Raw genomic sequence first — 23,945 nt, forward strand, 5'->3', positions numbered from 1 at the left:
TGATTCTTTTTTTAAATCTAATAGATTGTGGATTCTCTTGGATGCTTATGAAGCTAATGTAATCATACTTTCTAGTTACTACTTTTATTAATATATCTTTGATTTTTTTTTTGTCTTATTGCATTGAACAAGACCTATAGTATGAAGTAAGTTAGAAGTTAGAAGAGTGGGTAGATTTTTTAATACTTGAATTTAATAAAAATTCTTCTAATTTCACCATTAAGTTTGATATTTTTGATAACTACTGTATTTGGGTGATGAATTTCCCCTCTTTTTCTATATGGAAAAGTTTCCCTTTCTTTTTCTCACAGTAGAGTAATTACCATGAATGAGTGTTGAATTTGATCAGATGTTTATTCTACTGGTAAGGATTGACTAGGATCATCTATTTTCCTCCTTTAAGGTAATAATGTATAACATTATTAAAATTTATGATAATTGCATTCCTGAGATAGACTCTAGCAGGTCACTACAAAAAAAAAGAAATACTGACTATTTTGATTTGCTAATATTGAATTTTAAGTGAGATAAATTTATAATTTTCAGTCTGTCCTTGTTAGTCTTTAATATTAAGATTATATTTCTCCCTCCTTTCTACTGTCCAATCAGTTTGTATGAAAGGGATTTTATTTCTTATAGATGCAGTAAAACTTATCTATAAAACCATCTGAGCCTGTTGTCTTTTAATTAGGGAGTATTTGATTGCTCATTCTTCTTAAGTCAATTTTTATATGAGTTTATGGGTTTCTTAAAATTGCCCATCTAAAATACCATACTTATTTTATCAGAATCCTTTTTTAAAGTATCTATTTTGTCTGATTTTTATGTTTATATAATTCTTTTTTCAAAACATTTTAATTTTTTTTACATTTTATCTGAAATTTTGTCCCCTTTTTCCATCCTATTGTTTATTTGAAGCCCTCTTGGTTCAGATTTAAATGTTTAATACAATAGAAAGTAGATGCAAAAAAATAATGTATGCATGCACTATAAAAACATATTCACTAAATTTGGGATAATCACAATTCAGATTTATATACTATATATCAATGTCAGAATCTAAACAGATAAAAAATGACTTTTTTAAAAAGAATAGAATTTATTGTCAAATTGGCTTACATAGAACACCCAGTGCTCATCCCAACAGGGCCTTTTAAAATCAAAATATAAACTGCCCTCTGACTAGTAGAATGGAAACTTGAAAATAACTATAAGAAGAAAACTCTAGTTAACATTAACTTATACATGCATCTATCGTATTTATTTCCTGAAGTAGACCCCTAGAAAAAGTATGAGCTTTGCTGTTAAATGGACTTGGTTTTAAATTTCACCCTGCTTCTTTGGTTTTATAATCTTATAATTTTTATAATTGCTCTAATCTCCTATTTGTAAAAGTGAGCATAATTATAATAATTCCTACCTTGCAGAATTGTTTTAAGAATGGTATGTGCAGAGTACCTAGTTCAGTCTCTAATATATAATAAGCACTCAACACTGGTAACAATTAATATTGCATGTTTTAGTACTTAAGGATTAAATGTTTAAACTTTGAAAACTTACCAAGAATTTTATGACAACCTTCTATATCTGAATAATATGTACAAAAGAGATGTTCTGGTATTTTATTTCTGCTCAGCATTGCTAGCTAGCTTTATTACTATCACTTTACATTTAGAAGTCACTACAAACAGTAAGGGCAGGAGTAAGGGAAAGGGAGGCTGGCTCTCCAAAGAAGGAATCATTCTGGCATTTTTACCTCAGTAATTTCAGTTTAAGATTTCATTCTGACCTTTACTTCTTAGTTTTAATACTATTTTGATCTGGAAACCACTAAAGAATTGCCAAAAGAATTATTTCATCTAGTGCCAATGTCTTTCCCATCAACGTTTCTTTAAATAGCTAAAATTCTACTTCACAATTCTGACCACAGCTTACTAATTTAAAAAAATACATAGCTAGATAAATTTATGTGTAAATCTCTTTCAATATATATAAGCATATAGATTTGTATAAAGATATGTATATATGTATGTGTGTGTGTAACTGATGAATAGAATGAAATGGATTTTTTAAACAATGTAGTTTGAAATTCCTACTTATAATAAATAAATGAACTAGTAGGTTGAAAATAGGTGGATTTTGACATTTATCATGTTGAAAATTAAACTATAGAGGAATTGGGATGGGGAGAGAAGAATGGGAGAGGAATGGAAAAATTACATACTCAAGGGAACATTTAAGGTTGGAAAAAATATATTCTCAGCATTAAATTAATAATTTTGTATATTGGGGGAAAATTTTTGTGATACAAGCTATGAAAGTTAATCTTGACATTATTTTCCCTGCGAGTAGAGGAATAATATATGTATAGTGTTTCTCAATGTGTAACAAAAGTTGTGTCTCCCACCACCAAAGTTTAAGATATATGAATAATTTATGTAATTGTCAATACCTTTTACCAATCTTTTCTTCCTATCCTTTCACCAATCTACATTTTAAGTGTAGATATTTAAGATAAATGTGTAAACATTAATTGGGAGTGAGCATTATAACTTAGTGCTTTGACCATAAGATTTGGGGAAGGTGGGAAATTCTTACAATTCCTCAACTGAGATATGTCACCATGCCTTATCACCACCATTGAACTGTTGTTGAATTTATTTAAAAACAAAAAAACCAAACTGCTGCTGACTCAATCTTAATATTAGCTTTAGAAAGCAATAGGATTATATGTGTGATTTTTAGTTCCTCAAATTTATAGTCACACTAGAGAAAAAGTATATTGGAGGCATTAGATCTCTTGAATCCAATGAAACTATTGTGAATGTGAGTGTTTTTTCAAAGGCCATCTTTAGAATTAAATTTCTTGTTTTCTGTTTGGTTATATATGCTCTTTTGTCAGATTTAGATTATTTTTGATAGTACATAGGATCACCACAGTGAAAGTTACTACATTGTACTTTTGCTACTGTCTTCCATTGTCACTTTGAGATTCAAAATATCATAGAATCAGTTAACAGCTTTTGCAAAATAGATCCAAGTCCTTCAATTCTTAAGTCTTCATATTGCTACTACCTACATGTGATAAAAAGACACTGCTATTGCTGTATCTGTATAATACTTGTTGGACAGATTGGTTTTTGTTTTTTGAGAGAGAGAAAGAGGGAGAGTGCATATGCATGAGTGAGGGAGGGGTGAGGAGAGAGGGAAATAGAGAATCTTAAGCAATCTTAATCTTCATGATGCTCAGGGCCCCAACCTATGACCATGAGATCATGACCATAGCCCAAATCAAGAGTTGGACACTCAACTGACTTAGCCGCCCAGGCACCCACAGATGTTATTTTTAAGATATGGTTATACATCTGTACTCAAATAAACCTGTTCAAGTGATCATAATGCTTTCACCAAAAAAAAAAAAAAAAAAGACCACATTTTAGGCTACAAGTAAATTTCGGTAAATTTTAAGAATTGCAAATAATACAGACAACATTCTTCAAATCATTAGTCAGTCAAATTGGAAAGTAAGAGAAATAAAAGTAAAAACTTCTTACTACTTGGAAATTAAAAATAAAGGAGCAGGGGTGCCTGGGTGGGTCAGTTGGTTAAGCATCCAACTCTTGGTTTCAGCTCAGGTCATGATCTCATGGCTTCATGAATTTGAGCCCCATGTTGGGCTCCTTGCTGACAGTGCAGAGTCTGCTTGAGATTCTCTGTCTCCCTCTCTCTGCCCTTCCCCAACTCTTGCTGTCTCTGTCTCTCTCAAAATAAGTAAACTTTTAAAAAATAAGATAAAAGTAAATAAAAATAAACAAGCCAAAAAAAATTAAACAACTTTTTATTCTTCTGATAAGGAAAAATTCCATGAAAGTTCTAGAGTATCTAGAAAATAATATGAAAACCGTACATATCAGAACCTATGGGATACAGCTAAAGTGGATATTTTTCTCAACACATTCATAATGCCTACATATATTAGATATTTATTGATCGTCCTTATCAACTCATTTCAGTGAGCCTTTGAAAGATATACTTACTTATGTAAATAAGTAAAGGAGATCAAGAATTCCTTTTTTATCACCATGAGCAGTTTCAACACCACCCTAATAAAAGGTGTATGGAAAATAAAAATAATATTTTATATTTACCTAATTTTGTTTTACTTATTCTTTCTAATGCATACTAAACTTTGGTAAAGAGCCCATTCACTGGAATTGGTCACATTAATTCTGCTAACAAGAGAATTTGCAACACTGTGGAGTTCTACTACTAATATTCTGGTGTATTAGGTATGTAGGGACCAAGATTTCACAATAATACACAACTAGTAACTTTATGAATATTAAATTCTTAGGAGTTAAAAGAAGCTGGGTAGTTGTAATTATTCACATAAAATAAAGGAATTCTTAAATACACAGACCTGAAATTATATTTTAAGAACTTAATGTAGCTATTCTAATCATACATCCAACCACCTTTTACTTTGAATACACCTTTCTTGAATTCTACAGTCTAAGACTACCAGAAATCCTTCCTCCTTGTTAATGATACTATCATATTATATGTGCAAGTCATATTTAATTTTTATTACGTTTTATTACATTTTATGTTGACTTTTGCCCTTTCAAAAATATGTTGTACTCTGTCATAAATATCATATGGGAAAATATATAACTTCATATTTATAAAATAAGGCTATATAAGTTGCTGAAGGAGGAGAGAAGATCAAAAGAAATGGCAAAGCCAGAAAGACATATCCTTGAACTCTATGAACTTCAGTTAATTTTATTAGTTCTGTATTTTAACTAATTTTGAGCCCTTGTACTGAGAAGAATGGTGTTAGTGGAAATTCTTAGTCTTTGTCAAGGAATGCCTTAGTTAGTTCAGAGGACAATAATTACATCAGCAAGATTTCTGAAGTCTGTATGTTAAAAAGAGAATCTTTATATAAGTAGTGTTTCCTAAGCAGAGCTGGGCATCAGAGATTTTTTTTTTAATCTCTCTCTAAACTAAGTCAGGTTTTTATTTCTGTTAGTCAAAGAGAGAACTCCTCCAAGTTAGATAGAACTAATGAGAACTTGTTTCTAAAGTTAAGGAAGTGAATAACTGACATCAGAGTCGGATACTTCATCAAGGAGTATTTAGGATAAAATTACATAAAGGCGTATCTATTACCCATCATACTAAAGAAAGTGAAGCTTAATGGATAAAGGCTTACTATTATTTGTTATTTCTTAGTGTTTAATAGTACAGCTGATTGTTTTCTTCACATGTAATCTTCTGTTTATCATTTATAATAGTCATTACATTTTAATCCACTTACCATAATTAGGACATTACCAGATTATTCAGTTATCATTCAATTCATTATTTATACCTGAGAGATGAATTAAAATTCCTGGGCAAATTCTTAAATTTTTGGTGATAAATGTCCTTACATCCTTAAAAAAGGAATAAGTGATTGCAAGATTATCACATTATTGTCTCAATTACATGCAGATCTAAAGACAGAGAATAGTACCATTCTACAATAGTTTTTTATTTACATGGCTAAATTATTCCATTATGTGCACACGCGCACGCACGCGCGCGCACACACACACACACACACACACATACCCTATATGACACCTGTCTTATATACACTTTCTCCATGCACTGCTTTCTCCATCTTCCTGGCAGATATCACAAGTTATTTTTTTCAGTCCTGATCTCATTTCATCTCTTAAGAACCTTCAGGACAGTTGACTCTTCTCATTTTTCAAACATTATTTTTCCTGAGTTTTTTTTACACCCCAATCTCCTTTTTTCTCTGTCTCCTCCACTCATTATCCTTCACTGTCTCCACCTGTCCTTTTATGTCATTAAATATGGTATTCCTTGGGATTCTGTGTAAATATGGTATTATTCCTCAGTGTTCTGGGTCGTCCTCCTTCTGTTCTCTCACAAGAAAGATATTACACAGTCTTCTATACTTGCAGTGTGTAGTTACCGTGGCTTCCAGTTATTAGCTCCAGCTCCAGCTTCTCTTGTTAGCTCTAGAAGACTCTTATATCCAATGCCTACTCAACACTCCACTTGGATGTTTCACAAGCAACCTCTAATTGAACATGTCCAAAACCTAATTTATTTTTCCCCTTGAAAACCTCCAGCATTCTCTGTATCAGTAACCACCATTTTCATTCCCCTACTTGTTCAAGTCAGTATCTAGATTCATACTTGACTCCTGCCTTTCATTCCAAATGCAGTCAAAAAGCCCTATTCATAAATACTATTAACTTCACTCTCTCATGACATCACTTTAATCAAGCTTGCCATCTTTCCTAACAGTAATTTCCTGAATCCATTCTTGTTCCTCTCTCTTCTTTAAACTTCAACTAGCCTAATCTTTATCATCATGGTCATCATTGTCGTCGTCATCATCATCATCATCATCATCATCATCTTGCTTAAAGCAACAGTAATTCATCATTTCACACTTCTGGAGTCTAAACACCCAAAATCAAGATGTTGGCAGATCCATTCAGTCTCTTATGGCTAAAGGGGAGAATCCTTCTTTGTCTCTTCTAGCTTCTGGTGTTTGCCAATACTCCTTAGTGCTCCTTGGCTTGTAAATATCATTCCAGTCACATGGCCATCTCCCTGTATGTCTTCACATCAACTTCCCTCTGTGAATGTCTGTCTGTGTATCCAAATTTCTCATTTCCCTTTTTAGAAAGACACCAGCCATATTGGATTCTGGCCCACCCTCCACATAATCTTTTTTAACCAAAATTCTTATGAAGACTCCTCTCATTATTATGATAAAATTCAGATTTCTTAACATTATCTACAAGACCCTGCATGATCTTATAAGAACCTTGCCTACCTTACCAAATTCGTCCATCATTATCTTTTCCTCATATTTTTCTATACTTTAGATTTTTTTCAATTTTTGGAATACCCCATACATATTTCTACCTTAAGTTATCTATATCTGCCTTCATTTCCTTTATTAGAACAAATCCTGAAGAGTAAGATCTGTGTCTTAGTCATGTTTGTGTCTTCATTGCTTAGCATAATGCTTGATGCATTATAACTTATTAATAAATAAAATAATAACATATTTTCTTCTCTAATAATTTATGAATACATTAAATTATGAATACATTATGAATACATTCATATGTACATTATGTACATATGAATACATAATGAAAGAGCCATTTTTCTCTTTGAGCCCCCAGCGCCTAATTCAGTGCCTGAGGAATAGTATGTTCTCAACATATGTGTATTTAGTTGAATTAATAACCACAAATAAGGTTATAACAGTTAACTCTCAGTTGAAAAAAGCACTCTCCTGCTTAGTCACAGCTCTGTATTTATCAGGCATACTATTTAATTTTTCTTCATAGAATGCATTGTATTTACAATTACATATTTATATATTATATGTTTATCTCTTGTTTTCCACTGTATCTCCAATGCCTATCATATCTGGCATATCAATAAATAGTACCTTATAATATTTTTTAGTGAATTAACACAAAATTAATTCAAATTAACCAGTGTTTTATTCTGTTTCCTATAAGACAACATATCTGAAGAATGGTCTTCAAAGTCTCTTATAATACTTAATAAAAATGCATATTTGAGACTCCACAAACATCTCATATCTGCTAAATCAAATCTCTGAAGGTTAGCTCCTGGAATTTAGGTTTTAAAGTCTTCAGGTGATTCTTAACATGATACATACATACAGTGTTCTCATGACTTTGCAGGTAAACATAAATGTGCATTCATAATGGGAAAAAAACAAATGATAAAACATTCATAATTATGGTTATGGTGTTATTTTTTGTATTGATTCTTTGTGTGTTTTTATACCAATCTACTTGTGTTCTTGTTGTTTATGTCTAACCTCGTTTGTCAAGTTGACTTACTTTCATGAACCAAAGCCACAACCTATTTTCACTACTCAGCAATCAGCCTACTCAGTATCGGAACTTTTTTTGTCTTTACTGCTTAAAAATCTCTCTCTCTGGCTCCTCACACCTTCTTGTTCTGCTTTTTGAAAGCAGTTCCTTATCAGACCTACAACAATGGAATTTCAAAGGCCATTCATGTGGAAATAAATTAGAGTAAGAAATGTATCCAGAACTCAAAAAGTTAGCAGGGACTTATGTTCCCTGCTAACACTTTGTGGTATTTTCCCACTTGAAATCAGTAAAATTAAACCCTAGTAAATCAATTCAGAAAATACATCATGATCGAAGTAATAATTACAGGGTATTAACATAGGCGTACTGTCTGAGCATAAACACAGAAACACGGTTGTCTTACAACATGAAAAGCATCAGGAGTTGAAAATGACAAAATGTTATCCCTCTGAAAACTGAAAAATAGGGACAGTTTTTCAAGAGAAGAAATGTAAAGAAACGAGAGAAAGGTTGGAAGGGATAAAAGAAAAGTCAGGATCAAAGATAATGAGTTTTAAATATATATATAATTTTACTTTTCATTTTTTCTTCTTCATTTTAACAGACTTTTGACTATGTTTTACTCATTCAGCAAACATTTATTGAGCATCTAGTGCATTCCAAGCATTTGATGATTTAATTTGTTAAGGGCTTTGCAGTTACAGAGAGGTTTTCACAGTCCTCATTTTATAACAGTGTTTAACACATCTTTTCAAAATAGCTTACTAATTGAGGAAAGGTGGCTGAGAACACATCTTCAGTTCAGATGAAGGCAAAGAAGATCAGGAACACCCCAGCCTTGCCCCCATTACAAGCATGCTGTTCATTTTCCTGTCTCAAATGTTATTTAAAACGAGCTTAAGTCCAGAGTAGCAAGATTATTATCATTTTATGTAAACTTCCTTTCCCACAGTATATCAGTTCCAAGTTTTAGGTGTAATTTAATTCACACCAGAAAACTATTTTGGTAGATGGAAATAATATATCAGGAAGAGTTAAAAACATGTATTAGATTGTTTGGAATGGTAAGCTGACTCAAATTCTCAAATCCTTTGTGGAATGAAACAGAATAAATAAATAAATGTAACAAAATAACTCAAGCATAATTCTTTATTTCCAAGTCAAGAAACTATAAATCAACGATGTTTATCATAGTTTTTTCTCAGTGACCCTTCATATTTTTTTCATTAAAAAAAATCTAATCGTTTCACTGCAGCTGTCTGAAGCTTGAAACATTCACATGTTACATGTCTTGTCACTGTATTTTTAAACATTTACTACTATCCTTTTTTTGGTAAAGTTATCCTGGGAAATCAAAATTCATCATTACATAGTAAAGGTGTTTGTTTCCTCTGAGTTATAGAAATGCCTGGGTTTTCTCATCTTCAGTCATCAAATTAATAAATGCCATTTTTCTGAATGTGGAGATTTCAGTATGCACAAACCTGTTCTGAATGCTTACTATACACAGCAGTGCCCTATGAACACAGCAGGTGAAAACAAGAACGGAAAAAATTTTCCAGAGCCAGATAAAAATCATACAATGACTGAATGAGCACTAAGAAATTTCTAGAGTGTACTGTGTTAAGAAATAAGGAAGATTGGGGGCAAGGGCAGAGGAGAAGGGTCTTGAGAAGGAAAAAAGAGATGTTTAGAAGTTGTAGGTAGGAAAAGTGTTGGGGGTAGAGTTATTGATGGGAAACACAAAAGAAGAAAATAAATATGACTTACTGTCATCTTTGATGAAAATAACAATTGTCATGATATAGAGTAGAGTATCCTACTTAGGATTGGCCCAAGCTCACAGCTGATCTGATCTGAGACAATGGCACTTCCGTACAGACATCAGGATGATGCTTTGACATAGTATTAGCATATCCATATTGCAGTTGCTAGGAAGGTTATGCTGGTTACACTATTTATTCCTTTGCAGCCCGATTTAATTCAGTAGTGATTTGAGACAGCTCCTGTAGAAATGTTTTTCCACCAGTAAGTCTATATAGAATATATTTTCTTCATGAAGAGTGATGGGCACAGATAGCCCAATTCCAACTTGCTAATGAATAACTAGTGTCTTGCACTGAGATCTTCCTTCTGCATCCTCAAAGTTCAGGGGTGTCATTTCATGTATCAATGACATTCCATGGCATTTAAAGAGAAATGGATTCTGGCACAGTTCTGTTGAAAGGCTAGCAACAACAGACACAGTTGTTATATACAGGATTCAGTGAGTCTAATCATTTTCACAATCCCAGAGTATAAATGCCCTTGTTTTTTCCAGCTTTTCTTCCAGGATATCCTATAAAATACGCAAAATAAATAAATAGGCCATGTTACAAGTAAATTTACTACTAAAAGTTCAGTTTGATGACCTGATTTATATAGAAGCTAACACAGAGTTTAACAATGTAAGGTGCATAATGAAAAAAGGGAAGGCCACTTTTATCTACAGCATTTTCACATCTGCTAGAGAATCATTGCTAAAGGTTCATTCTTTCTTCATTCCCCCCAAAGCCAAAATGAGCAACTAAAAACCCTTGTTAAGCCGGTATTATTCCAGAAAACATGTAACTGAATTATAGATTATTGTTTAGAAATCCTACAGAAATTAAATAAAATGAACACTTGGCAAAGAGTACATAACTAGAGTCCTGACAGACTTGATTTAATAGATTTTAAACTTTTATGTTTATCAAATAGATATTTGAATTAAGTTTAAGTTTAGTAACATGTTTATTTACTTAAATAAACTAAATAGTTCCAATTAGCCCCCCCTTATGGTAAAATGGATTCTCACATGTATTTATGTCTATTTCTGAATCCTTTTTTCAATTATATTCAACTCATTCTGGTTATTTATTTTCCAGTACCAAGAGGTTATTAAAATTATAATTATATCACACATTCGCCACTGTTTCTACATGAATAGTAGAATTGGCTTGGTTTTTTCTCCCTCTCCTGAAAAAAATCATATTTGTATTGTGATTGAATTAAATCTACAAATAAGTATGAAAAATTGACATATGATACTGAGTTTTATTTTTTCCAAAAACAAGGTATATCTTCCTATCTTCTTGTTAAGGTCCTCTGTGGCATTTCAAAGTTTTCTTGCATATTTTTTGATAGGATTATCTATTATAATTGTGATATTTGATTTTACAAACCATTTGATTTTGTAAATAGTTTTGCATAGCAATTAAGAATACAGGCTCATGTTTTTGAATCCCACCTATGCCATACCAGCTGTGTGACCTATGTCCTTATTGACCATAAAATAGAGATGATAATATTATATAGAATTATTGAGAGGATTAAATGAGTTAATATATGTACTACACTGCTGTACATAGTAAGCACCTATAAATTTTCATTATCATCATCATTTGACATATTAATGTTCTCTCGTTGTAATAGTTTTCAGTGGAGTCAGATTTTCCAGTTATATATCATCTGCAAATTATGATAATTTTGCCTTCCTCCCAATTTTATACATCTTGTATCTTTCTATTAATTACTTCATCTAATTCTCCAGAGCAGTGTTGAGTAACAGTGATAATAGTGGATATTTTTATCTTACACCTAGATTTAATGGCAGTGTTTTCTAATATTTCACTATGTTTTGTCTTGAGAAGTAAATTTCATCATGTATGAAAGTATGCATTGACTTCTTAAATATATTGTCAAATGTCTTTCAACATGTTCTGATATTCATAGGAAGCAAAGATAGGCAATGACTATTGACTCCTGAACTTTGTCTTTTTATTATATTTCAGCTTTTAGAGCCCACTTTAAGTCTAGGGTCTGTTCTAATTTCTACTTATGTAGAAAGTATCAGTCCTATCAGACACTGCCAAACCTTTAGTTTAAACGAGAGTTAGCTCCCCATTAGATGATTTACTGTAAGAAGTCATGGAATGGGAAGTCCTATGATTTTGAGAGAAAATAAGAAAAAAATAAATTGACTAGATTTGAAGAGCAGTGAAACATTACTGAAAATTTACTAGCCAAAGCTAAAAAAAAATAAATTTTAGTTAAATATAAAATACCAAGAAATTATTTGTATCTTGTTTGACTAGAAAGGAACAATAAATAATTTTAAATTACCTTTCCTGAGAGACTAGTGTCAACTTGTGTATTTGTATGTCCACTTGTCATTTGTTGGTTAAATCTTGATTCTATATGGTATTCTTACCATTTGTAGCATTAGCATCATTTTAGTTAAAGTAGCCTCATGTGTTTTAATGATAAACTTATCATTTGGCTTTGCAATAGAATATTCATTTTTCTATTAAAAATACTTTAAAACACGTTCACATGTATGTCAATGTGGCCAGAAATGCCAAAGAAAAAAAATTAACAGGGTATATAATTGTTGAAATATATCTGTACATTGATAGTCATTATAGTTTTTTAAAATTTACTTCACCACAAGATATATTGCCTATAACTCCTTTTATTGAATGTTTTCCTTTTCTTAGTTAACTTTTTAGCTGAACATCATGTTATTTAAGCCAAAAGGAGGCTATGAAGGCTTTTTTAATTGAACAACTTTAAAATAGACTATATCTAGAATAAATATTGCAGTAATTAATTGCATTATTGCTGGTAATTTTAGTTAGCTGTAATTGCTGTTACATTTAACAGACTTTTGTTATATTTATACGGACATTTTCTACATCAAATAATTTATTAGACTTTCTTATAAAAATTCTGCTTGTTTATGCCCAATTTATGTTTCAGAATCTAGGGTCTAGAACTCTAGTCAGATCTTAAATGAATTGAAAAAAATTAGTTTACCCCTGAAACGCTTTTATCTTCAATCAGAAAACATGAAAAAAAAATGGGCTCTAGCCAATTTGACATTATGGAAAGGATCCATTCAGATTTATCAATTCATATTCCATCATAAGTAATGTATTATAAACCTAAAGTCTGTCTCCATGATCCCTGGCTTTAGGTTGGTTGTGACATGTATGTAAACTTCCTAATGTCATTAAAATCAGAATCCCTTCATTTATTGAAGGAAGTTTGAAATACAGCTAAGTACATTATGGGCATTGATATTCCTATATATATATTCTCATAAGAATTGTCTGGGATGGTTTGTGGTATTAAATAGTTTGAGATTAGAGACAATTGAGTATCCTTCCTTCATCATAAGATTTTTAAGTCCTCTGTTTCACAGGGGAAACTGAATTTCCCTTCCCTTGGGACATCTCAATTACATTAAGGTAAAAATGGTTGGCTGATGCATGATATTAGCTGAACATTCCACCAGATACTAATCATGATAAGAACAGTTAATACCGCAAGCACTTTGGAGAGCTCATTTACCTTGTCCTTGGCATGGCAATACGGATAAGAGAGGCAGATCTCCAGACTTTCTTCCACAGGGATTTACTGAAGGCTCCAGCCAGAGAATGTTTGGGTCATTTATTTGACATCCTTTGGTTGGTGAGAGGAATGATGGGTGAATTTCCCAAGTCACAAGGAACACTGAGCAAAAATAGCAGTGTTAATCACTTCAGTGTATAAGGAAAAGGGTAAGAGTGAGAAAGAAGGGTAATGAAGTCAGCAGTCCAGTTCAAATGAAGGCTACCTTGAAATCAGAGTTTGAGATGAAAATACCTATTGACTCACCTAAAATACTGTGACCTTCTAGTCACCAGCTGGCTCTACTCCCTGAATTTGTGCTACCACTGAAAGCTGACTTTATATCTTATGTAGAATAGTAGCTTTATCACTTCCAGAAAGAAGGTGTCACAAGTTCCCCCTTTAGTTCAGCTGAGTGGAGCCACTCTCATGTTTAACTTTCATCCTGTTTACCTCAGCCTAGGAAATTCACCAGGTTCTGGTTTTATTTTGAAAATTATATCCAGAAGCTTTTAGAAACTTATAAACAATAGCACCAGCACCACCATCCCTCACACATTGCCACATTACCTTGTTTTTGCCCTATAAACCACTGATATCAGAATTCATCTGTTACTGTAACTTCCATCTCTTCTGCCCTCACTTCAACCAATGTGAACTATGAAATATTTCCCATATTTCCTATGAAATGCATAAATTCCTACTGATCTAAGTTAACATAAGCATGTCTTGCTATATGAACAACGCTTTACCAACCCTCACAACTAGAATCATTCCTGAATCTCTTTAAGTAGAAACTCCTCTGGTGTCATTAAGTATTACTTACAGTATTACTTTTGTTCCAGGAAGTAAGCAAGAGTTTTGGGACGTATTGCCAGTTGAAAATCTATCAGAAATAAGATCGGAGAATTCTAGAGCTAAAAGAAACATAAGACATCTACTCTGGTCCCTTTATTTTATACATGAGAAAATTGAGGGCCAGAGAGGTGAAATATCTCCAAAATGATATTGTATATTAGAGGGAAAATTTTGCTCTCTTTACAGAAATTTAGCTTCTACACAATTTTTCAAGAGCACATCTTGGAAAATTTTAGCATAAAATCCCTAATCACTGAAAAAAAAATCTCCATTCTTCTTTGTGTTTCATATTCATATACATTATCTCTCTTTTATTTGAGGGAGAAAAATGTTCTGTCTAGTATGAGAGCAATATTATGCAGCTTCCAGAGCATGACAGTTTTATTTCAAACTCCATTTCAGATGCTGTATTTCTGTATCTTAGAAATAGTAACCTCTCCCTTTTCTCTCTAAAAACATGAGGGAGAAATGAAAACACCAGAATGCTACAGAAACAATGTATGATTTTAAATATATGGATAAAAATATCTTTGTCAGTTGATAAGGTTTTTGAAGGTAATTTTTCTTTGTTAAATTCCTTGGAGAATGATAGTTAATGTCTGTCTGTGGCATTTGTAAAATCTGTCCCTTTTCATACATGAGTTTAAAATATCTAATCCTAAGAAAGCAAGCAGTCTATTTGTTGTAGACATACCAAATAATGAGAATTGATGGGTATTACCCTTAAAAAAATCTCAACTTTATATATTTCCAAGCCTTATTAATAGTTTATATGATTTAATTTTAATTTCTCAGCAGTGTATAGATGTGCCTACCAAAACTAGGGATTTTTTCCTGCCATGTTTTTTTTTTCCTTTTTCTTCAAATTGTTTATCTTTTCTCATGACTTAAACTGTAATTTTTATGCTGGTAACTCCAAAAGTATGACTCTAGCCATGACTTCTCTCAAATACCAGTGTCTGTCTCTTAACTGCATTCTCAGCCCTTCATCTTATAGACCCTCCGCAACCTCAATTTCACAAATCCAAATCTGAACTTTTCTTACCCTTATTTATTGCTTGCCACTGTTACCATCATTTCCCCTAACCACCGTGTGCAAAACTTCAGAGCCATCATTTACTCATCCCTGTCCTTTATCTTCCATATATTTTCTTACAGTGCTTTTCATATGTCTTCTTTTCTTCCTTTACCCTTTTATTAATATACCCAATTTTACTGAATAGCCACTGAATTCTAGGCTCTTGGCTAAGCAGTGGAAGTGTAAAAACAAATAAGTCTTGGTCCCTGCTTTCAAGGAGCTCATGGCATATTGGAAGAGACCATTATCAGTATGGGGTAAGGACTGTAAACCTGATAAATTCAGGCTAGATACTTGTGAACTCAACTTGTGAACTAAATTTGAAAATTCTTTCAAAATGAGTGTAGCATCCCGACTGAAATTTCTGCCCCATTCATACCAGGCTGAATTGAAGAAAAAAAGTGGATTTTAAATGAGACAGGCTTTATTCAGCATATCTCCGGGATGTAGAACCAAAACCTTAGAGAAGTAGAATCAAAACACCTTTCCACTGTGTGTGACAAAATTGCCTTATACACAATATGCATGAAAACCCCCAGTTCTTTACTTGGCCACCTCCTGTTTATCCTTTTATTCTCAACCCAAATGTTACATTTTCAAGGAAGTGTTCCCAATTGTCCACTTTCTCCTGGACAAATGACCCATTTCTTCTGTCTCCTTACAGAAACCAAGTTTCAGCGAATTCAGGAATGAATGGGAAGGAAAAAGTAGAGATGAAAAAGAGATAAAGGGATAGTAGCTAGACAAGGATTCGCCCCTTGGAGAGTAATTTTATTATTTATTATTTGTTGTTTTAATGTATCTTTCACTGTGGATTGGAAGAAAATTGGATGTATTTGTAGACTAAGAAAAAGTAGTGGAAAGGGAAAGACTGAAGGAAAAAAAAAGAATAGTGAAGAAAACAAAACTCTCAGTTTCCAATGTCATCATTTAATCTAGATCATAAAATTCACTTTCTACCAAGACTCTCCCTATCATTTTTCCCATCTCTATTTCATCCTTCAATACAAAGCCAAATTAGTCTTCCTAAGATCTTGTTGTTAACATGTGATACATTCCTCCAAAAATCCTACAACACTTATCTCCTCATTATTATATCCTCAAGCTTCTTCATCTTTCAGAGCCCTCATCATCTGTCCCTTACCTACCTAATCAATAGTTTCCCTCTAATTGCCAGAGTGGATGCTCAGCTCAGTTAGACTAGTCTGTTCATCGTCTATTGAGTATAAGTTCTGTACCTATTGAGTATAAGTTCTGCAAGAACAAGTATCTTTGTTTTGTTCATTAATGTATCCCAAGCACAGTGCATGGTACCTAGTAGGTGCTCAGTAATTATGGAACATTTCCTTGTTCATTCACATTTCAGAACTCTTACAGTTATGCACTTATTCACACTCTTCTTTCTCTCTTCTACTTATCTAAACCCTACTGATTTTTCCTAAGTCCTACTTACTCCACCTATATTTTGCTAACTACTCCTGCCCATATTGTGTTTCTTCCTTTCTCTGAATTCTCATACTATGTACCTGTGATTTCATACATGGAATCTTATAAGAGACATAGTGTAATAATGTGTTTAAGAGCTCAAACTCCAGATCCAGGCTGATCCAATTTGAATTCTGTCTGTTATTTACTGATTATGTATTACTTACTGATTATTTGACTTATCTGTGCCCCAATTTCCTCATATATAAAATGAACAAAATAATAAAACCTATCTCATAGGATTGTTGCAAGATTTAAGTGAGTTCATGTATGTCAAGTGTTTATCACAGTGACTAACATATAGTAAGCACTATATAAATGTTTCCTGTCATTGTATAGTTTTACTGCTTCATTTATGTCAGTCTTGCCTTTCCAGCCAAACCATAGGCTCTCTGAGGTGGAAATGATACTTTATCTCTCTCAAGATGGCCAGAACAGGCTAGTTAAATATTTGTTAATTGATGATTTATTCAAAATTACACAATAACAAGACTACTTTACCATGAAATTTAAGCTGCTTCATTTGGGATCCAATTTTTAATAACAACTTATTTTATATAAAGATCTACAGTCCAACAAATATTTTTATGTCTTTTATACTGATTGATTCTTACAGTATATTAGTGAAGTAAATAAGGCAAGTGTCATTTTTAGTATACAGCTTAAGAATTAAGGTCAGGAAAGATGTCTACTACCCTTCCTCTTAGCACTGCCATGTTTCCCTACTTCTTGCCTGCTCAGAGAGGCCAGATTAATAAGTCTTCTGTGTAAGCAGACCTTCTTCTATAAAACAGAATGTCAGCCACCTCTTCTCGCAGGTCTGCCCAAATCTTAACAAATGATTGTCATCGGCACTTGCCCTCGTTTGCTTTGTGAGGGGGTGGGTTTGAATGTCCGGAAACACCCACCCCACTACCCTGTGGGTTGGGAAGGGAAGTGCATCTGATCTTAAACACTGCGCTCTCCACAAAGTTGAGTCCTCCCCAAACTAAATCTCCTTATATAGGCTGGGAGGAAAGGGGTTGCTGGGGTGATAGTTTGAAATCATAAAGTCACTTTCTGTTCCTCTTCAGTTAGCCCTAGGGGAAGTGGTGGTGGCTTTTGTTGCTGGCTTCTGTTATTTGATAGCATTTTAGAGCCTCTTTGTTTCAACAAAGGGACAACATCACTCCGTATCCTGTTACACATTCATGCAATTATTTATCAAATATCTTAGCACCTTTGCTGGGCAGTGCCCTATTATACTTGCTATGGGAGATAAAAAAAGAAATATAATAAATTTAAGCTATTGAGGTACTTGGCTCTGTGTTGTCATCAGCATGTTTATATCGATCCAGTCTCTCTCCTAGAAACATTATATGTCACTTGGGGAAAAAGAAACAAAAAATTTGAGTAGACTTTTGCTTTTACAAGTTGTCCTCAAGAAAAAGTATATTTTTATTGTGTTGAAATATGAATTATTAAATAACATGGTTAACTTGTGATGTTCCTTGCCTCATAAGTATACTCTTCCTACTTTGATTCATATTTCCACCTTTCTTTTAGAAGATTATTTTAGTATTCCAGTTACTATTCCAATTCCAATTGTTCAGATTTAATAGTCTTTTCAAAGAATTTTTTTGCTCAACATTCAGATTGATCTCTCTATAGGAAATATATACAATGTATGTCACTTTCTATGCTGTCTTATTTTAAGTTCTTGAATCACAAAGTAGACATTTAATAAATGTTACTTGGCTTTCAAAGTGAAGAGACTCTAGATTGACTCAAAGAACTGGGACTGTAGCCAGTCTAAGGTCGTCCTGTCCCTGACAAAAACTCTTAAAAGCTTCAAGAAACTATCAACTCTATCACATATCCCCTGAGAGCAGCACTACTGGCCTCATTTGTTACCCAGGTACAGTAAGTAGCTTTTGGAATACTTACTTTCCAAATGGCCTTAGAGAAGCTAATTTTTTTTAATGTTTATTTGTTTTTGAGAGAGAGAGAGAGAATGTGATCAGAGTAGGGACAGAGAGAAAGGGAGACAGAGGATCTGAAGTGAGCTCTGTGCTGACAGCAGACAGCCTGATACGAAGCTTGAACTCAAAACCTCTGAGATCATGACCTGAGCTGAAATCAGATGCTTAACTGATTGAGCCACACAGGTGCCCTGAGAGGCTAATTTTTCATATTAAGATTTTCTCTTTCTCTCACCTTCCCCCTAAACACACACACACACACACACACACACACACACACACACACACACAGCATTATAAATGAAAACTGCTTCCTTCTATAAGAGTTATTTTTATTATTAATCTTCTAATATACATTATAAGTATGATCACATATGGACTTGTTTCTGAATATAGAATCAAAATAAATTATTCTGAAAGGAAATAAAATTGTTACTAGGAAAAATATCAGCCTTTTAGGCAGCAGTCTGTTAAATAATTTGCACTATCTTATGTTAAACTAGGAAATATATTGTAATTATTTAGTGATAATGTAATTTACATTTATGTTGGTACATATTTGGAAAAGCATATTATATAATTCTTCCATGTGGCCAATAGACCCTTTTCTCAAAATTCTTCATACATTTGATGAAGAATTAGATAAACATTAGTTTATTCAAATATCTATTCATACAAAAGCCAGAGTAGTCCTTAACCAATGAAATCTTCTGGTGAAACACAAACACTTTTTATCTAATTGTCTATATTAATTTTTGCATGTCTCCTTTCCAAATTGAATGCATGAAAGCCTGTCCTACTTGCTGATCTCTTTTTTATCATTTTTTAAAAATTTTATCTGATTTTAAGAGTAATAGTGACTTTATTGTTTTTCTTTAACATCTCTACATGTTCTTCACTGCCAGATATGATTACCTACAATGGTGAATATAGCCATAAGTTCTCATTTATAAGCCTTTTTACAGTGCTATAAATATTTGATAAGAATTGCTTTCAAACAGCTTATATTCATAGTTATAAAGAACTTAAGAAAGTTATATAATAATGCTGTATGAAAACAAATCTCATATTTTTCTAAATTTAAAAATTTTAAGTATCTCATACTTAATAAAACTTAATCACAGAAGAGCATTAAGAGAAAAAGTAAAATGAGTTTCACTAACTCACAGATAACCACTTTTACAGTGTCTCCCAAACTGGTGTCATTGTGAACTTATCATTTTTAGGGCCTTTTTCCCTTGGTAATCTATCCTGAAAATTTCCTCTCTGAACAATTTTTCTAAAACATGATTTTAATGGATGAATGGTATTTTTTTATTTGTTTAACGTTTATTTATTTTAGAGAGAGAGAGAGAGGGAGAGCACAAGTGGGGGAGGGGCAGAGAGAAGGAGACACAGAATCCAAAGCAGGCTCCAGGCTCTGAGCTGTCAGCACAGAGCCCGACACTGGGCTCGAACTCACGACCCGTGAGATCGTGACCTTATGTTGCTTAATTTAATTTTTACAATAACCTCGAGGAGATGTTGTAATCTTGAGAGGAACAGTGACCTTTGGTCAACAGACATAGCCAGGCCAAGGTAAATTCTCAAGTAGGGAATCAGAGGAATAAATATCCTGACCTCACTGTCCTGTCGTTTGTACTCGCTTAAACGCCGGAAGAGCTGGGTCCGTCTTGATGTAGTCCAAATGGGTTACTTACCAGAGCAGACAGCAAAGTAGAAACCAGTGGGTAGTGAATCTGGAGGGGCAAACAGAAGATATCCAGAACACTTACCTACTTTTTGCACTTCTGATTGTGAATCCATTTTTGTATTTCTGAAATTAGTGAGGTAAATTTTTTTGTTATTACCTATTTATATTTCTTTTGTCAATATATGTATATATCTCTGCTCCTTTTTCAAATAAGCAGATTTTTGTTCTTATTGATTTATTTATTTAAAATAGCTCTTTGTATATTAAAGACATATTAATTTTTTTTGACATATATCATCCTTCTTTAAGAGCTCAGCCTTTGCTATATGCTTATAACTATTTCTCATCGTCAATACTTTTCTCATCCTATTGTGATTCCACTTTATACATAATTATTTATTCCACCTATTAGTCATTTTGCTATATAGTATAAGATAAAAACATAACTTTATTTTCATCCAGTCAGTAAGTTATGCCAACACTGTGTTGTAAATAATACATCCTTGACCCAGTGATTGACATGGCATCCTGTTCTTTTAGCAAATACTTAACGCGTCTTTGAGCCTATTCCTGTTACCGTATTATGTCCTGTTAATCTTTTGGTCTATTCTGGTGCAACACCATACTATTAATTTTGTACAGTTTTAATACATAACAATGTATTTTATTATTTTTCAACATTTTCTTGACATTGTCACCTATTTGGTCTGTCAAATAAATTTTAGAATTTACATTTCAAAATTGGAAAAAAAAAGATCCTATTTAGGAGTTTGATAAAATTGTCATATATTAATACATTGCTCTGAAGAAAAATAAAGGTCTTATAATATTGACTGTTTCTTTCCAGATAGCATCTTATATCTGCCAGTTTTTTCAAATGCCCACCACAAAACTTTTATTTTCTTTAAATGTAATCTACTTTTTTCTAAATGTTTTATTTTGGAGAAATATTTTGATATTGCGAATGAAAACTTTTGCTCATTATGTTTTCTGACTCACTTCTGCTGCCATATAATGATTTCATGGTATGTATATTGTAACTAAACCCTCACCAAACTCTTACCAATTTTATTAGAGTTTCCTTTAATTATTCTGAATTTCTAAGAAGACTATTGTATCACCAAAAATAAAAATAATTTATTTCTTCTTTTCCAATATTTGTACCCCTTATTTATTTTTCTTAGTGTCTCAATAGCAACTTCTATAAAAATAATAAATAATAAGCCTGATAGCTATATTTTAATAAGTCTGCCTCTGTGGTTCATCATTAAACAGAATGTCAAATATTTGCAATGAAGAACATCTTTCATCACCTAATTAACATTCTTTCTGATACATATTTACCATGAGTTTCTTTTTTTCAAAAGTTGAGAATAAATGCTGAGTTTTATCACATATGGCTTTATGTCAATTATAGTGATGTTACATACTTTATGTCCTTTGACTAATTAAAGGTGATGGATTATTTTAAAAATTGTCCTAAGGTTGAACCATTCTTACTGGAATATGCCCCTACTTGGTTGTATAGTATGTCATTCTTTCAAGTTGGTAACTGCATTCAGTTTTACAGTTTTGAGATTTTAAAAAAATCTTTATTCTTAAGAAGTATTGTGTGTGTGTGTGTGTGTGTGTGTGTGTACATTTAGTGCTATCTTTGTCAGATTTAAGTATTAGTTTAAGGTAGCTTCATAAAATGCCCTCGGGCACTTCAGTGTTTCCTTTGCCTTGGAACAGTTATTATATGGATTCCCTTTGAGAATGAGACAGAATTGTTTGAGGAAAAAATGTGTTTGGCACATTTTTCCCCACTTTATAGATGAAACAACTGGGCAGAGAGGTTATATATCACACCCAAAGTCATATACTGATAAGTAAGATGACCAAGATTTGAATCCAGATAGTCTGACTACAAAGTCTGTGGTCTCCTCCCTGTAGACAGGGATTAATTCATAAAGGGCTTTCTATGCTATGCTGAGGAATTCTGACTTCATTCTATCAGTGGTTAGAAGTCATTGAGGTATTTTTAATTATAAAAGTTATATGATCAGATTTTTATTTTTAACTCAAATCGTATTTGGAAGATGGATTAAAAGGAATGATTGTAGGTGAACAGGGAAGCAGAGAAAAGGGGAGAGAGAGAAAAAGAGAGGCAAACAACATCCACAGTGCATGTAAGAGATGATGAAGCCTTGAGATAGGGCAGTGAATCAGGGAACATATTCAAGAGGCTTTTTGGTGGAACTTGGGGATATGTTAGATGGGAATGAGGAATAAGGAAAAACAAAGTGTCTATGATTATTTCCAGATTTCTCTCTTGATAACCAGGTTAAAGTTAGTGCCAGGATCCATGACAGGAAATATGGGAAAAGTGTTCTAGATACCAGCCCTGTATTCTCAGAATTAAAATGCCTTTATAATTAAGAGCCCTTACATATAAAACATAAGTGTATACAGCTATACTTTTATGGTTCCTGGTTACATACTCAACATAAAGATATACAGACATACTCTCATTAAAAGTCTACCATTTCAGACTCTCAGGTATCATCACAGAGTCATTTGCCCAGTAGTTTAATGTACACAGCAAAATGCCTGTCTTGTAACCAGGTTTAGGTTTTTCCTTGCTTGGTTAGGATTATCACTAATATGTCCAGCTAGTCATTTCAGACCATTCTACTGAAAGATGATTTTTTTTCAGTAACACTGCTAAATAAATGGAGTCCACCTGCATTCGAAAGTGATCATGGTCTTTGTCCTGCTCATTGATATAGTTCAGGGAGAGGAGTTGCTGAAAGCACTTCCCCATGTTTGGAGGGTCCACTCCTGTCCCTTCCAAACTCTGGAGCTTTCCCACACTTCTCCCCACTACCTTTCAGGTGCCTCCTGGCACCTGCTATCTTACCACACGCTCTCTGTGCCTGACTCAGTGTGGTTTCTGTGCATCTCTAAAAAGGGAGAACGAGAGTGGGTCTTGCCTCAGTGAATGACTGAGTTGGTGTGGAGCCACAGCTGTGGTCTTCTGACACTGGTCTCTAATTTTGGCAGCCCTGTATCCTATTCTGCCCCTGCATTTGAGGTGATTACAGGCTGCCTATGTCCAGGTCATTGCAAAGGAAAAGTTGCAAGGTTTTCTTTATGTTCAGAGGTTCTAAAACAGGACAGCCTGAGGTGACCAAACATAAGGTAGATGGAGGGAGGCAGGCTTTCAGTGCATTCAACTCCTAAGACCTAGATTTTTCCAATGTTTTCCTGTTGATGAGCATAGCAGTTTCTTGGACATGTAAGCAGTGCCAAGTGCTTCTTGTCCTCTATAGGAGTGTCTCTTGACTGCTGTTCTATGTATGTGAGAGGCGACCTCAGGGAGAACCTGGATCAGGAGGTCTCAGGCAGGTCTGTATGTGCTGAGGCTCCACAAGAGGTGTCATCTTATCAGCCAAGCACTAGGCCATGGGGCGCTGAGGTCAGCCCTAGTTCCAGAAACTATTGAAGTAAGTCCCAAAGCCATGAGTCATTAGCCCTTGGATTTGCTAATACTTCTC

The 23,945-nt window shown here is 33.4% G+C and overlaps 1 protein-coding gene and 1 non-coding gene across 7 annotated transcripts in view; both read left to right on the forward strand.

Moving 5' to 3' along the window:
* Positions 1–23,945, forward strand: part of TBCK (TBC1 domain containing kinase) — a 225,809-nt gene that overhangs the window by 158,084 nt on the left and 43,780 nt on the right. The window lies entirely within an intron of this gene.
* On the forward strand, positions 23,130–23,261 carry LOC122218833. Its single transcript, XR_006202142.1, has one exon. It is a non-coding gene; the product is annotated as a small nucleolar RNA SNORA71 (small nucleolar RNA).

Source organism: Panthera leo, chromosome B1 (genome assembly GCF_018350215.1).
Source record: "Panthera leo isolate Ple1 chromosome B1, P.leo_Ple1_pat1.1, whole genome shotgun sequence".
NCBI classification, from domain to species: Eukaryota; Metazoa; Chordata; class Mammalia; order Carnivora; family Felidae; genus Panthera; species Panthera leo.